This window comes from Hyperoodon ampullatus (assembly GCF_949752795.1).
Source record: "Hyperoodon ampullatus genome assembly, chromosome: 9".
NCBI classification, from domain to species: Eukaryota; Metazoa; Chordata; class Mammalia; order Artiodactyla; family Ziphiidae; genus Hyperoodon; species Hyperoodon ampullatus.
Window position 1 is genome coordinate 14,336,884 of NC_136922.1, and position 16,251 is coordinate 14,353,134.

Here is a 16,251-nt window from a genome sequence, read left to right on the forward strand (position 1 = left end):
ATAACTCTGATCATCACTGCCACTTTGGGGCCACATCCAGTAAGTGGATCAACTTGGAATAGGCACACAGAGATGGATCAGGTCACCAAAGAGGCATGAAGACCAAGCGTGTTACTCTCTCATTCAAAGACCCTAGGGTTTTCTAGACCTTCTGCCATATGCAAGAAACTCTTTTCTTTCTGCCCAGCACCAGGCAGCAAGATGCAAACTTGCCTCCCCCCTCCTACCTTCTTTCTTTCAGCCCAAAGAGTGACAGAAAGCAGGAAGAGCAGTGAAACATTAGGAGAACCACAAGCCTGTGTCTTTTTGATTTTCAGTTTTTATCCTGACTAGCCTCTAGGTAAGAGCAAACTGCTAATGAGAAACATAGAAAACACAGGTTAGCAGACTGAAATTCCATTCAGACACTCTTAACCTGGTGTGCTTCATGCACAATAGCTCAGAGGCCTGTACACAGTTGTAAAGATTATGGAGGGGAGGGGTGGCTGAGCTATTCAGTTTTGCCAGGCTCCCCCCTGGCAAATGGGTCTTTCTTGGCTGAATCACAACCTGACCAACACAAAGCATCTGCTGGTCCCCTCAGTATCTTGACCAAATGGCATTTAATATGTACCACATGCACTTGGGCCTCTTCTGAGGACACGTTAGAAGAGGCCAAGTTCACCCTGGCCCTGATGATCTGCAGCTTGAAATCTCTGGAGCATCCTCATGTCTGGGGTGTGAACACCAGCCCATGAATGGAGAAGGGCAAAGGACCTGTACATTCTGGGGCCTAATCTCATTCCCATGCAGTGGTAATTTGGAATAAACCAAATTCCCTAGATGTGACTAATTGGCATTCTCCCGCTGTGGTTTTCTTTTCTAGGAGACTGGGTCTGAATCTCAACTATCACACTGACATCTTGCAATGATTGTGCACTCCAAAAATGCTCTATTTAAATTTTTGGGGCTGCTGGAAACTTCAGCCAGTGGTTGTTTGGAAACTCAGAAAAACCCAGCAGAAGCAGAAATTTATCTTACTAAAAGTGAAGTAACAAATGATTAATTGCTTCATTTCACACTTTTGGTTAAACATTTATATTAGAGCTATTTTTTGCAATGATATTACTGAGTGTTCTAATATAGCTTATTTTGTTAGTGGACTTAGGTGCACATGTTACTTCATTGACATTAATATTTTGTGCCTTACATTTGCTTCAGTCCCTGAGATATTCTAGGATAATTAATTGACCAAAAAAAAAAATTGGTCTAACTAGTTGGTTCACACAATAAATACCAAGTGAACTATATGCTTGAATTGTCCATCTTCGAGCTGGTGACTTTTATATCATGGTGTTTATGAAGTTTCAGTTCACTGATTTATCAGCTTCTGGCATTCATTCCACACATAGGCCCTGGGACATTGTTTTGAACAAAGTCCTTGCTCTCAGGGACATATGACCAATGATAGATGGGTAAACAAGCAAATTAAAAAAGAAAAATTCCAATAATGATAAATGTTTCAGGGAAAATGAAGTCAAGTGATGCAGTCCAGAGTTAGTTCAGGAATAGGTCAGTTCAGGAATTCAGCCACGTGAAGACCTGAGGGAGCAGCATTCCAGATGAGTGAACAGGAATGCATGTGACTGAACCAAGCCTCCAGTGGAGGTCTAGTGGCCTCATTTCATTCATTTGTTCATCCACTCATTCATTCAACCAAAGAGCACGACCAGAGGCCCTAGCCCCTGTGCTGGAGTCTGACTTAGCTCTGTGAAAAATTTGGCAAGTCACTCTTTTTTTTGTTTTTTTGTCTTTTTTTTGTGGTACGCGGGCCTCTCACTGTTGTGGCCTCTCCTGTTGTGGAGCACAGGCTCCGGACGCGCAGGTTCAGCAGCCATGGCTCACGGGCCCAGCCGCTCTGCGGCATGTGGGATCTTCCCGGACCGGGGCACGAACCCGCGTCCCCTGCATCGGCAGGCAGACTCTCAATCACCGCGTCACCAGGGAAGCCCAAGTCACTCTTTTTTTAACTCTCAGTCTTTAGCCACAAAATGCCTGGGGTCACACCCACTTCTCCATCTATGACTCTTCTAGCTCCTCGATGGGAAATCTCTATATAATTAGGGCTTGCTTCGTTCAGCTGCTATGCATCTCTCTCTGTGCTCTCCAAGAAGGTTTCTGTTTACACACGTCAACGCCTGGCACTAGGTCATTTTCAGGGTCACTCACTGGACCCTCAGCCAAACTCTCCATTTAACTTTCTTATTTTTTCCTCGTAAATCAATTACTGACAGTTCCATTTACTTTGTCATAGATGATGGTAAAATGCTGGGAATAGAAGGGATTAAAAGCACAGACCCACAGAATTGGGTGAGGAATTGGTGCTGTCCCTCATAAGACACGCAGCTTCTGTGGCCGAGGCCCTTAACGATGCTGGACAGGGAAGGATCTGGAAGGTACTGAGACTCTCAGAACTCTCAGCCTAATTCTTTTCCAAGTGTTTCTAGCCATGCAATAGTCTTCAGTTGCTCACTGTCTGGACTACATTTCTGAAAAGTTTGCAAATAGAGCACCAACCCCTTCCATATAACTCCTGGGGAGCGTCAAGATTTGTTCTTTAGCAAGCACGGGATGTGAGATTTCTTCCTTTGTCTTGACTGTGTGGCTTTTGAATGTTGCTCCTCTGGAGAACTTGATAGAAGGAGAGGCATTTATTGGCCAGGGTCACCTTAAACGCAAGCAGGCCCTGGCCTTTCAAATCCCTCTGGATTCTGTACACTTCCATCACCACCACGTGAGTCCGTCATCATTTCTCACCTGGACGACGGCACTAGAGTCAAAACTCAGCTCCCTTCATGCAACTCATTCTCTACTCAGCAGCCAGAGCCTCCTCTCTTCAAAATGCATGCCTGATTCTACCCTGACCATGCTTAGAACCTTATAACGGTGCTCGTTTGCTCTGTGATGAAGATCAAACGGAAAAGCTCCTACCCGCTCTTGCCCTCCCCACCTCTATGGCCATCCTTCTGGACCTGTTTCCTTGCTGTGCCATCCCAGGCAATTCCTCAACATCTCTGAGCCATAGTTCCTTCGTCAGTAAAATGGGGAGAAGGGTCCCTATCAGCAAAGGAGATAATGTGTGCAAAAGCTCAGGCCGTGTATGGAAGGCAGAAGGCAAAGAGGAAATCGGAAAATGGGACCATGGTACCATTTCCTTCAGCCTCCTTCTCTGGCTCTGTGTGCTTCCGCATCTCAGCACAGATTGAGAGATAAGCAACCATTCCTTTGGTGGCCCAGGACCCAGCTCCTGTGGACCAGCTCTGCCCACACATTCCCACCCCACTAGGCAAATCCCCAGGGCCTCAGGGTTTCCAAAGTGGAGAAGAGGCCCAGGCTGGAAAAAGGGCGGAGGAGTGAGTGCCAGGCTGGGGGCTGGTTATATCAGCCCGCTGCTACCAGCCTTGCTCCCCTGGGCCTCCTTCCTCCAGGTTGTCCTGTGGGCCCCTTAAGCACAGTTCTGGCCTTGAGGCTAAACAATCATGTTGGTATCGCAGAGTCATTTATTACTTCCTGCCATGTCAAATAGCCCTGGAATTTTGATTAACTGCCAGGCAGCCGAGGCTTTGTTTCAAGGATGGCAGAGTCTGAGCGCTTATCCAGGACAGGCTCTCTGGTCCTGGGTGGGCAAGCTTCCTCTGGCATCCTGCAGCCTCCTAATTACTCCTTGTTTCTGCTTGTAGCTTCTTTCTTAGGTTGGACGCAATCCATCTCTCTAGCTTAAAATAGCAATGGCTGGCCAGTGCCCTTGCGAGGCCTGACCTGCCAAAGGACAGCTGGTAGGAACCATGTGGGAGATGGAAATCACAGCTACAGTGCTGTGTAAATGCTGACCTGAATGCTTGGGCACCAGCCGCAGAATGTCACCAGGACCCCTCCCAGCCCAGCGCATTACGTGCCAGCTCTTCTGCTTGCCTTAAAAAAAAAACCTCCCGCACTTTCTACTGGCCAGACACTACGCTAAGCACTTTGTGCAAAATAACTCAATCTTTACCCCAAATCTGAAGTCGAAACCATGATGACTCTCACCTTACAGACGATGAAAGAACGACTGAAAGATTAAAGCATCTACCCAAGGTCATTTAACGAGTCAAGGTCAGGGTCCGCCTCCAGAGCCCATACTTCGAATTTAGCCACCACGCTACGTGGTCTTCAGAGGCCTTTAGTATCTACACTTTCTGACCACGTGAACCGAACCAGGTAATACATTTAAAGCACTCGAAACAGTCCCAGTGGGGCCTGGCGTAGAGTAAGCACTCAGTGAATGCCCATCCCTTCACGTAGAGGCACCCTGGTGGGATAATGAGAAGAGCCGGCTCTTAGATGGGCCGCCAGCTCTGCCACGAGATACGGGGTCTCAGCAAGCTGTGTGCAAATGATTTTGCTTCAATTTCTTCACTTGGGACCTAGGACTAATGATGACACTTATGTCCTAGGGTCGTTGTGAGTATTAAAGGAGTTAATATTTGTCAAGCATTTAGGACAGAGCCTAGAACTTACCAGACATTGCCTTTGCTAAAATACACATAGGTGCACGTGCATCTGTTTGCACTAAGGTGGGCGCGGACCTCGTGGCCTTGAAGACCTGGATTTCAATTCCTGGTTCTGTTTTACTGTCTGGGTCACCGTGAATAAACTACCTCTCCTGTCTAAGCCTTAGTTTCCTTACCTGTGAAACAGAACCAAAACTCCTGGCTCCAGAGCTACTTGAGAATGACAGGTGATGAGGTGTCCAGGAAAGCACAGAATTAGACACACGTTAGGTGCTTAATGTCATTTTTCTCTTTTCCCGGGCAGGTCTCTATTTTGTCACAAATATATAAGCCAGTTTCTGCCCTCAGATCTTTCTACTGTCTCACCTGCAACGCTCTATGGTTTCCCATTCCCCCTGCCAGCCCTCCGTTCTATCACCTTGGGAACGCGTTCAGCTCTTTCGGTAACACTCTGAAGGCCTTGGAAATTCTTGGAGATGTCTAATTACAGCAGTTCTGATTTCTAATGGGCCAAAGGGGACCGCAGCTCAGTTGGCAATTTCCCAGGCCTTTCCATAGAGAGGAAGACAGCGTGTATGTGTGTGTGAGTGCGTGTGTGCATGCACACTTGTGTGTCTCTTCCAGACTGGTGTGGGCCCTGCTCTACTATGCCCACTCTGGACATTCGAATTCCAACTGCAGTTGTCAGTGGGATGGACCGATGTGGGTCCATCTAGTGCCAGTCTCTCCCTTGGTATTGTCTGTAGGAATGATTTTACTTAAACATTCATAATAAAAACATCTAAAGGGATTAAGTAAAAAGAGCTGCTATTTCTTCGCTACCTGCTCCGAATGCCATTGTGCTATGCACTCCTTGTTCAGGGACCACTTCTTCTTACCCTCTAATCACGTTTCGCAATTAGGTTCCTATATCTACCAACCCCATTTAACCCATTTACCCATTGAGCCTTCAGGCTGAGACAGTTTAAGGGAGAAAGGCTCCCAAACCTGGATGAGCATCAGAATCTTCTGGAATACTTATAAAAAAACAATCAGGGGGCTTCCCTGGTGGCGCAGTGGTTGAGAGTCCGCCTGCCGATGCAGGGGACACGGGCTCGTGCCCCTGTCCGGGAAGATCCCACATGCTGCGGAGCGGCTGGGCCCATGAGCCATGGCCGCTGAGCCTGTGCGTCCGGAGCCTGTGCTCCGCAACGGGAGAGCCCACAGCAGTGAGAGGCCCACGTACCACACACACAAAAAAAACAAACAAAAAAACAATCAGGGTGTGTTACCATTCCAGATCTAGAGCCAGGCAGGGGTCTAGGCAGCTAGGATGTAGATTGGAGACCAACGTTCAAAGGCCAGCCCGGCACCTCAGTGTGGCCTTGGGCAGGTCACGGCCCTCTCTGCCTCATGGTCTCCTCACCTGGGCAGTGGAGATCATTGTACCTGCCTTGCCATCTCCCTGCAGCATTGTGAGGATGAAAGGAGACGGGGAGGTCCAAGCACGGGTCACGAATATGGGGTGTTTCCAGCTCCCCTAGCCATTTGTGTGACCCCCAGCCTGGCACTCAGTCTGCTGCATTTTACGGTGGCTTGTGGCCCTGGCGGAGAAGCGATGAGCGGAATTTTCCTACAATCTATTCCAACTAAGTTCAATGACTCCAGGTAGCTCTCTAACCATGAAGACCTGTAGAAGCATCCTGTTTGGGTACCGTAACACATTTGGGGAAACCAGGCACCTCTGCCTGAAAACCGAGTTTCACCTTTGTTCAGGTCTTGATTAGGCACAGAGGTTTCATTCTCAGAAATTAGCCCCTAAATGATAGGGATTTCAAGTCCAGCACGAGTAATGCTTGACTGGGTTTTCTAGTGCAACACCCCTCTTCGTCCCTTCCTTCCAGGCTTTATTTCTTGCCTATGGCTCTTTCACCTTCTTTTTGAACAATTGGTCCTTTTACATCCCAGGCTTTCACGTAAAGCTCCTGCAAATCCTGTTTGGAACTAAATGGGATTTAAGGAATGTGTAACAGTCGTGTCCCCCGAACTCTGCTGCTTGGAGTGAAACAGGATCTTAATGAAAAAGAGACACAGAGCAGGGCTCTCTGGGTTTACCCCAATGCGCTCTGTGGCTGCTCCAACTCCCCCCATCAAGTTGACCCCCCAAAGTCTGGGATTCTTCAGTGATTATGGTACAGATCCTGAGCACGGGGGCCTTGCTGCTACACGTGGCACCTGTCACTTTCCTCCTCACCTGCTTGCGCTCACTGGGCTGACATCCCACACATCAGCCAGGCATTCCCGGACTTAAATCCTAATGGTAGGAGGGGGCTAGCTAGCTTCAGTTCGGACTCCAGATACAAAGCAATGAACACATAGTTGATACGTTAATGAACAAAAGGAGAGGAAGGAACAGGGAAGGAAAAGAAGAACGGAAGAAGGGAGTAAAAAGAAACAAATAGGTGGTTTTGGAAAGCAGATCTTAATCCCAATTCTAAACTCTCTCTCATTCAACCATGGTGGAGTGCGGAGGGTGGAGGAAGAGGTTAGGGGAGATCCCACAACTTCAGCGCAAACACCAACAGCCAAGTGTAGAAAAACATAAGCAGATCAGAGGGCTGATGCTCCCTAAGGCTGAGTAAGGCGTTTGCTCGCTCCTGCCTCTCGGGACATTAGAGAATGCCCCGGGAATGCAGATTAAGATCTGACCCCTTGTCAATTGATCACTCCGGTAAGAGAGCCCTGGTGCTTGGGATTTCACCAAAACATCAAACTACAATGATCTTTTTAAAGCTTAATTTCAGGTAAGCTGCTTCAGAGATGGATAACATCCCGGAATAAGGACTCCAGTCAAGCCATCAATTTGAGATGCTCGAGCCTCTTTAACACTGCCTTGTAGCTCAGCACCCCTAAATTAGCACTGCACCCCACATCCAAAGCCTGGAAAGGGCCAGAGGAAGACTATGAACCAATGGGTCCCTCTTTCTCAGTCTTGATGGTGAGTTACCGAGTATAGAGTGGACCGGGGAACAAGCCCACAGGTTCCTTAGCTCCTTTGACCTGCTGCTTCACTGTGCAAGATCTAAGGCTTCTGGAGATGCAGCTGGGTCAAGTATCAGGAAGCTCTCTAGCACGGCCCACTCTGTGCTTGCGGCGCCGTCAGTGTAGGAGCACAAAGTGAACGTGAACGTGAAGAGAGAATATGAGCCTGCCAAGGGGCGGCTTAACTGTCTGGATTCGGTCTGGCTGCAGTCCGGGGGATGCGTCGGCTGCAGGCCCCACCTCGCCTCTGCCGCATCTGCCCTTTCCTTGCTCTGGCTTTGTATTAGCCCACTTTGCTGTGGGCCCTTGCATGCCTCATCCCTCTTCCCTCAGGAACAGGGGAAGCTCCACCTGAGAATGGATACAGTGATCCAGTCTTAGGTGGCATTTGATAGTTGCTTGATGAATGAACAAATAATGAATGAATAAATGAATGAATGAGCAAAAAAATGAGTCTAAGTGGATCTGGAGAGGCACATGGAAATATCCAGCATGGCGCCCCTCCCCGCAGGCAGGTGCAGCTCTGGCCAGCAACACCTAAAGAGCGAGCGTGGACCACATTTCGGCCCCACTCATCTGCTCGGCCAGACACCCTTCTCATCTCTCCATGAACTTCTTTCTTCTCTTCACCAAATGGCACAAACATCTACCTTGCCATGAAAGGCAGGAATCAGGGATTCATTCTGACCATCTCCTCCCCCCGTCTTCCATTTCCAAACAAATGGTGACCACCATGCTGGTTCCCCTGTGGAAATCCGTCACCGTGGGTCACTGTCCCTACTCTACTGCCACAGGTCATTACCATCTCTCCCCAGACTGACCACCACAATCACTTCCAAACCCAGCTCCCTGCTGCCATATGTAGCCAACCCCACTCTGTCTCCCACTCTCTCTCACCGTGGCCAGAGGGGTCCTGAAGAGCACTGATGGGATCACATCATCCTACCGCTTAAAATCCCCCTGTGGCCGGCCTTTCACCTCAGGCAAGTTCAAATGCATTCGTCCGACATAGAAAGCTGCTTATGACCCTTCCCCGACTAGGTCCTGCCACTGCAGCCTCACCTCCCACCACATCCGCGCAAGTTCCCTGAGAACACTGACCCTTCCGCAATTCCTCCAGGGCACCAGGCTCCCTCTCACCCCCAGGGCTTCGCCCGGGATATTCTCTCTGCGAAACACGCCCTCTTCCCTTTGTACCATCCAACTGCTTCTCCATCCAGCCTTATGGGAATCTCTCTTCTTTTTGGAAAACTGTCTTGGTCCTTCCTTCCCCTGCGAGCTGAGTTAGCTGTCCTTTGTTCATACGCATTCTCTCCACCCCTTAACATGTCTGTGCGCCTCTCCTGATCGCATTTCTGACACTTGCTCTCACTGTTCATTTCCTTGTCTGTTGCCCTCACCACCCCTGCAGCCCCATTGCCCAGCACAGTCCAGGCTCTGCTTATTGCAGGGTCTGCAAGTGCTAACTGAAATGAAGTAAGTTGCAATGAAACGAAACCTTCCCAGGTTGGTACTGCCTGACTTCAATCCACTTAATCCATGATCATGTGTGAACACTGACCATGGCAACATGCTAGGCCTGCTTTATTGCTTATGTCTGAATGTCATTTGCCTTGTTCTGCTTTCTCCAGGGTTTATAAGCTTTTAAGACAGAGCGAACCCTATCTTCCAGTTCCAAATGATTTCTCAACCAAATTCTATTTGAGTTTTTTGTCAGACACTAGACAAAACCAAAGAAAATGAAGTCCATTCATGGGGTTGCATTTCGTAGGCAAATAAAGCTATTTCACAGGCAAATAAATCTTGTCCAGCTCTCTTCTCCCAAGGGCATGACAGCAATGCATGTTTCAAATCAGCTACTTTCAAAATCTCTCTCCTGCCATGATTTACTTCATTCGGATCTAACTGAATGTGGAAGGGACCAGGACTGAGTGAAATATATGTGTTCATCTCATATAGGTAGGAACCTTGGGTAAAGATCCTGGGACTCCTATATTCACATCCCCTTATTCCGTGTACTTATTCACCTGACTCACGTTTGGTTTTTGTTTAATTGTGCATCAGGCACTCTCCTGCAGGTATAAATCAGAGTTCGCTGTAACGGCAGTGGTGGCCAGTGTTTGCATGATGTCTGCAGGCTACAGAACACTTCCACGTGGAGCATCTCATTTAACTCTCATGTGCCTAAGAGGCCGGCACTACTGTTGCCCTGACTCTTTCCTAGGTGAGGGTATCAGATGTCTCAATTTTAAACCTTCTCCTCTGCCCTCTTCCTCCAGTCACTGCCTCATCAAGCAGCTCTGCGCAGGGAGTGCTGGGTTTCACTCAGGTACAACTGGGCAGCATTTGGCCTTGGGCCTGCACTCCTGCTTCCTGCCCTAGCTGCCTCTGACACTCCAGATGGGGAACCGGTGGCATCTACTGGAAGCTCATATATTGTGAAACAGGAATGGAGAGGCATCGGTCCTCATGTGGGCTCCCCAGTCAGTGGCGGGTAGGCCAACAGATAAGCGCTCATCTCAGTCACCTGAGACCCATTTCCCAGGGCTCCTCCCAGGGCCCACGGGCCCAGCGCCTACAGTGGTGACCAACTCAACGGCGCATCCTTGTGTTGTCTCTTCTCTCTTTCCCGTTTCACTTTCCATCCATCACTTTTATTCCTTGGGGTTTCTTCCTAAACAAACTACCTGTACACAAGCCTTTATACCTCCAGCTCTGCTTCTAAGGAACCCAGACTAAAATCACGAAATTAGATGACTCACCAAGTATCCCAGAGCTCATGTGGAAGGCTGTAATTTATAGTCAGCCCTTTGGATTCCCAAACCCCATGTGACCTCCTCCTTCTCTTCCTCGCACTGAGAGAACTAATGTAGAAACAGAGTCTTGGATATAGAAACAACCAACTACAAAAGAGAAGTGTCAAGTCAAAAGTAGAAGCAAATGACTTTGCAGCAGAGAAATGTGACTGAGTGGGGTGGGTGTGTGGGGTGAAGAAGAAGCGCTTCACAGGATGGGTACCCGGGAGGCCTCTCCTAGTCACCCTCTCCATACTCAGTGCCATCTGGTGTTTTCTCTGCCAGCAGATTCATTTCTTCTTAGCACTTATCACACTGTGTAAGTAAACATTTATTTCTTTTTGTTTATGGGCTCTCTCTCCCAAGAGGGCAGGCACCATGTCTGTTGTGTTCACCACAATATCCCCAGTGCCTAGCACAGGGCCCAGGACATAACTGGCAATCAATAAACGGGCAAACTAACAAAAAATGAGACAGAGAAAATCAGACAGAGAAAGACAAAGATCATATGATATCACTTATATGTGGCATCTAAAAAAGTGATACAAATGAACTTATTTACAAAATAGAAATAGACTCACAGACGGCTCAAGAGGAAGGGGGTATGGGGATATAGGTATGCTTATAGCTGATTCACTTTGTTGTACAACAGAAACTAACACACCATTGTAAAGCAATTATACTCCAATAAAGATTAAAAATAAAAAAAAAAGAAAACAAACTCATGGTCACCAAAGGGGAGAAGAGGGTGGGGGGAGGGATAAATTAGGAGTCTGGGGTTAACAGATACACAGCTACCATGTATAAAATAAATAAAGAACAAGGACTTACTGTCCAGCCCAGGAAACTACCTTCAATATATATACATAACAGAATCACTTTGCTGTACACCTGAATCACTGTAAATCAACTATACTTCAATAAAAAAATCAATCACAATTGGTGAACAAATCAATAAATTTGTTCCTGAATAAATGAACGCATGGTATTATGGGCAAGGTGAACAGCATAGAGAAAGGCATGGAAGAGTAGGTGAATACAGCCTGTTCAAAGAATGTCTGCCATTGTCTATACAGGGTATATTTGTTTGAAGAGTGGGGAGGCCAGGAGCGGTCACGGAAAATATTTCTTACAGTAACATTGAGACCATATACGTACCCTGGTCACATTCTATGTGTTGGAAGATGATATTGCGTCTGCCTAAGTGATTATATAACTTGGGTTTTCAAATGTCTGCTATCACCTGCAGTAAGTGGCTTTCTTCCCCATTGGGCAGTTGGCCTAGGTGTTGGCAGGGCCTGATTTGGTGTGCAGGTATGGGCACTGTGTGCCAAGTGGGCCTTGGATTATCGGCTGCTGTTGTCACCTGTTGTATTTTGTGCAGTTGGGTATTGGCAGAGGCTTTCCTAAGACTCACCCACTGGCCTACCTCAGAGCATCTGTTTTGGGGTCTTACTGTCCTTCATCCTCTGCCTTGCCTTTCTCACCTGAACCCTTACAGCCTTTAACACCAGCCTTCGGATCCTTAAAAATTACGCAAGGAGGTATAGGATACCTTCTTATTCATTTATTCACACACATATTAACGGCGTGCTGGTGGACAGACACCATGCCAGGTACACATCTCTCCTGGCTGACTTGTGATTCTACGCACTCTGCACTGTCCAAACACCCTGTTCATTCTCTGATGGTTGAGATTCAGCATTGTATTCTCTCAGCCCTGGTTTGCTGCAGTGGGCTCACCACGCCTCAGTTCCTTTCCGGTGCACTGTCTGTAATTAAGGACCTTGCTACAAAAATATCAGACGATGGAAGAACGATTTCCCTGCTGTCCTGACCTCAGCACAACTTAAGCAAAAATTAAAACGTTCCAGCTATTCAGCAACCTTCAGCCAGTTTCCCTCCTCATTGGTGAAAGCCCGGTTAGAGGCGGGTGGCCACGTGTTCCTTCCTGGCTCCTTGAGAGCTAAGCTTATTCCCTCCCCATACTGACATTTCAGGAACCATGAAACTCATCTTTAGCACTGTTTATTTTTAGTGTCTCTGCATTTATATTTAGAAGAGAGGCTCTGACAGGCCTCTGAGATCAGCAGTCCTGAAATTTTTACTGGAGCACTCAGAGACCACGAGAAAGAAAAATAAGTCACGCGTGTAACTCCCCGTTTATTTCCTGGAACTGGTGACACCACACAGGCACATGTACCGAGAGAGACAGGAGCAGCGGTCTGGACTCACCTTCAGTTGCTTGGACCTGGCCATTCACCCAGCCTCCCAGGTGGCACACTTCTGTTGCTTCACTGGGGGGTCCTAGGAAAATGAAGTCGAAATCGTGAGGACCAAGAGAGGTAAAACCACTAAGAACTGCAGTAAAATCACTCCCAACCTGCAACTTGCCACATTTTCTTCTTCTTTTCTTTTCAGTCACTACAAAATATGTTCCTGTGTACTTTACAAATTTTTTAAGTATTATATGCGTGCAGTAGAAAATTCAAAAGGAAGAATTTGTGAATTCCCTGGCAGACCAGTTGTTAGGACTCCTCGTTTTCACTGCTGAGGGCACAGGTTCAATCCCTGGCCGGGGAACTAAGATCCTACAAGCCACACAGTGTGGCCAAAAAAAAAAAAAAAAAAAAAAGAAAAGAAAAGAAAGCTGGAGAAAAAAAAGAAAAAGAAAAGAAAGGAAGAATTTGTAACATATATCATAGAGAAGGGGTTAATAGTTCTAATGTTAAAAAAAAAAACCCTCTTAGACATTGAGGGGCAAAGAACCAAAAACTTGATAGAAGAATGAGCAAAAGACATGAACAAACAATTCACAAAACATATGTGTATATTCCTTTAAACATATTAAAAGATGTCCAAACTGTCATTATTAGAGACATGTAACTTAAAATGTTATGGTATATTTCACAAATGGCATCCCGTTTCTCACCTACCCAACTGATGAAAATTTAAAAAGCATGACAACAAAATCTGTTGGGAAACACATTCTTATACATTGGTGGCAGCAAATTGGTACAACCTGAATGGAAGGAGATTTGGCAAGATTGAACAAAACTACATATAGACTTGCATTTGATCCAGAAATCCTACTTCTAGGAATTTATCCTGAAGATAGTCCCAAGATCAGAAAAACACATCTGCACAAGTTTATTCATCTCAGCATTACTGTTAATTACAAAACACTGAAGACAGCCTAAATGCCCAAATGTGGGAGATCAGTGGAATGCACAAGATACATCCACACAGTGGAGTCCTATGCAGCTGGATAAATAAATGAGGGAGAGCTCAGTGAACTGATTTGGAGAGAGTTCCCCGATATATTGCTAAGTGGAAAAAGGAAAGTGCAGAAGAGTGTCTGTACTAATATGCTACCTTTGATGTCAGAAAGAAGGAGAAATGAGAAAATATAAATGTATTTGCTCATGTAGGCAAAAATAAATACAGGGAGAATAAACCTGAAATCAGTATCAGTTACCCAGAGAGGGTAGACACGAACAAAGTAAATAAAATGCAGGAACTGAAACACAATGTAAGGGGGGTTATATATCTCTGAGTATACCTTTCTGTAAAGTTCTGACTTTCAGAATCATAATAATGTTACACATGCCAAAAAAATTGCTAAATAAAATCAAAATGAAAGTATCATCAAAATATGGTATGGGGAACCTCAAATAAAATATGAATAATAGCAACAAGTGAACCTAACTCTATTACAAATGAATAACATTATTTCCCATACTGTAGTTATTTAAGAAAGATATAAGAATTCTTTGATATGTTTTGCAACTTTTTTCTAAGTTTGACATTTTCTGAAAATGAAAAGTTAAAAAGGAAAAACTGAAGGGGGTGGGGAAAAAAGGAACTAACTTAAATAACTCTGGAAAAGAGTATTTTGGCTATATTTGTAAGGCTAAAGTAAAAAAGAACGGTACACAAACATTACATACTCTAGGTAGTAATTTTGTTTTTCCCGGAAGTATGGATTAGCAATTCTGAAGCTATTTTGAGCATTCTAGGATTGAGTAAATAAGTCAAATAAATAGCATGAATAATGAAGGCCAAGTTTCTCACTGTAGTAGAAAGATTATAACTGTGAATAGAGGGAAGACTAGAATAAACTGTGCTGTGGGAATGGAATTAGACATATCAACAGGAACTCGCGATCAATATGAACTCGATGTACACATATAGACCTCACAAATATACACATTTGCAGATGGACGGACACAGAAATAGACATAGATGTGTGTATATGTGTATCTATACTCTCCACTCTGTCTGCTGCAAGGGACTAGAAGCAATGACACTCTAGCCCCAACGAGCACATTCAGTGACTATTCTCTCATTTAAAAAAAAAACAAAAACCCTTGGAGAAATGGCTGATTCCAGGCCTGGACAGAGCATGTACAAGATGAGCCTAGACCATCCTGTGATGCCAGAAAGTGAGGAAATTTTCCAAATATGATAGGGACAGGTCAAAGGACACACTGGCCAACTCCAAGGGGCTCCCAGTAATCAAATCTGGGATAATATTGGCAACAAAATAAATGACAATAGTAAGAGATTATAATGCACAGAATAAAATAAATATCCATGAGTCCATACTGACATAAATAAGTAAATAAGCAACTGAAGTGGGGGAAGGAAAACTCTCACAGCAGAATTCCAATTCATAAGTATAGAAGGAATGATAAAAACAGAAGTAACTAATTTGCAAACACTACAGTATTAACTGTTGCAGACAAGAATCACTAACAGATGCTATAAATTACTCGGGTAAATATACTGAGAAAAAAACTGAATATCCTCAAAGTATATCCCCACAAAATAGGGAAAAACAACAACTTTGTAGGACAGAAAACTCACTTAACCATGTGACCAAAGTCAAGCTCACCAGTAATGAGACATATTGACATCATGTGCCTCCTGATACAATGCACTGAGAAGAACACAGAACTGCTTCTGTGATATTCTTGCCAAAAATGCATTACCTGAACTTCATCAGGAGGAAACATTAGACAAACTCCAACTGAGTGTGTTCTACATGATAACTGGAAAGCATTCATCAAGGTCAAGGAAGACAAAGAAAAACTGAAGAACTATCCTAGATTGGAATAGATCAAGGCAACATCAAAATTTGATCCTGGAACATAAAAAGGACGCTAGGGGGACAACTGGTGAAATCCAAAGAAGGTCTGCAAATAGTTCATAGTATTATATTAAGGTTAATTTCCAGTACAGTGTTTATATAAGATGCAAAGTTTGAAAAGATACAAGAATTTTTTGTTTTCTTGCAACTTTTTTCTAAGCCTGAAAATTTTTCAAAATGAAAAGTTAAAAAGTAAACATAAACAAAATTTTAAAAGGAAGAAAATCGTATACAATGTTCCTATCAACCTATTTTCCAGGAATCAATTTTCTTCCCAACAGATAGCTACTATTAACAACTTCTAGTATATACTTCCAGACATTGTCTATACAAATACATACATGTATATTCATCATCTGTGTTATGCATATATGTATTAGAGATCCTTCCATATAAGCATGTGGCATTCTTTTAATGGCTGTATAATGTTATATACATTATATGTTACATATATTAATGTAATTATTGATCATTATGATGTTTCTAATATTTTGGTATTACAAACAATATATATTAACTAGTGATGGACATTTATGATGTTTCTGATATTTTGGTATTTTAAACAATACTACAATAAATGCTTCATTTTCTATACATACTAGTACTTATAGTATAAATGTGTAGCAAAACAGATTAATCTCCAAAATATACAAGCAGCTCATGCAGTTCAATATCAAAAAACCAAAAACTATATATCTTATATATATATTATTTACGTAACTGCATACACATTTGAAATCTAGCCATATTGCTA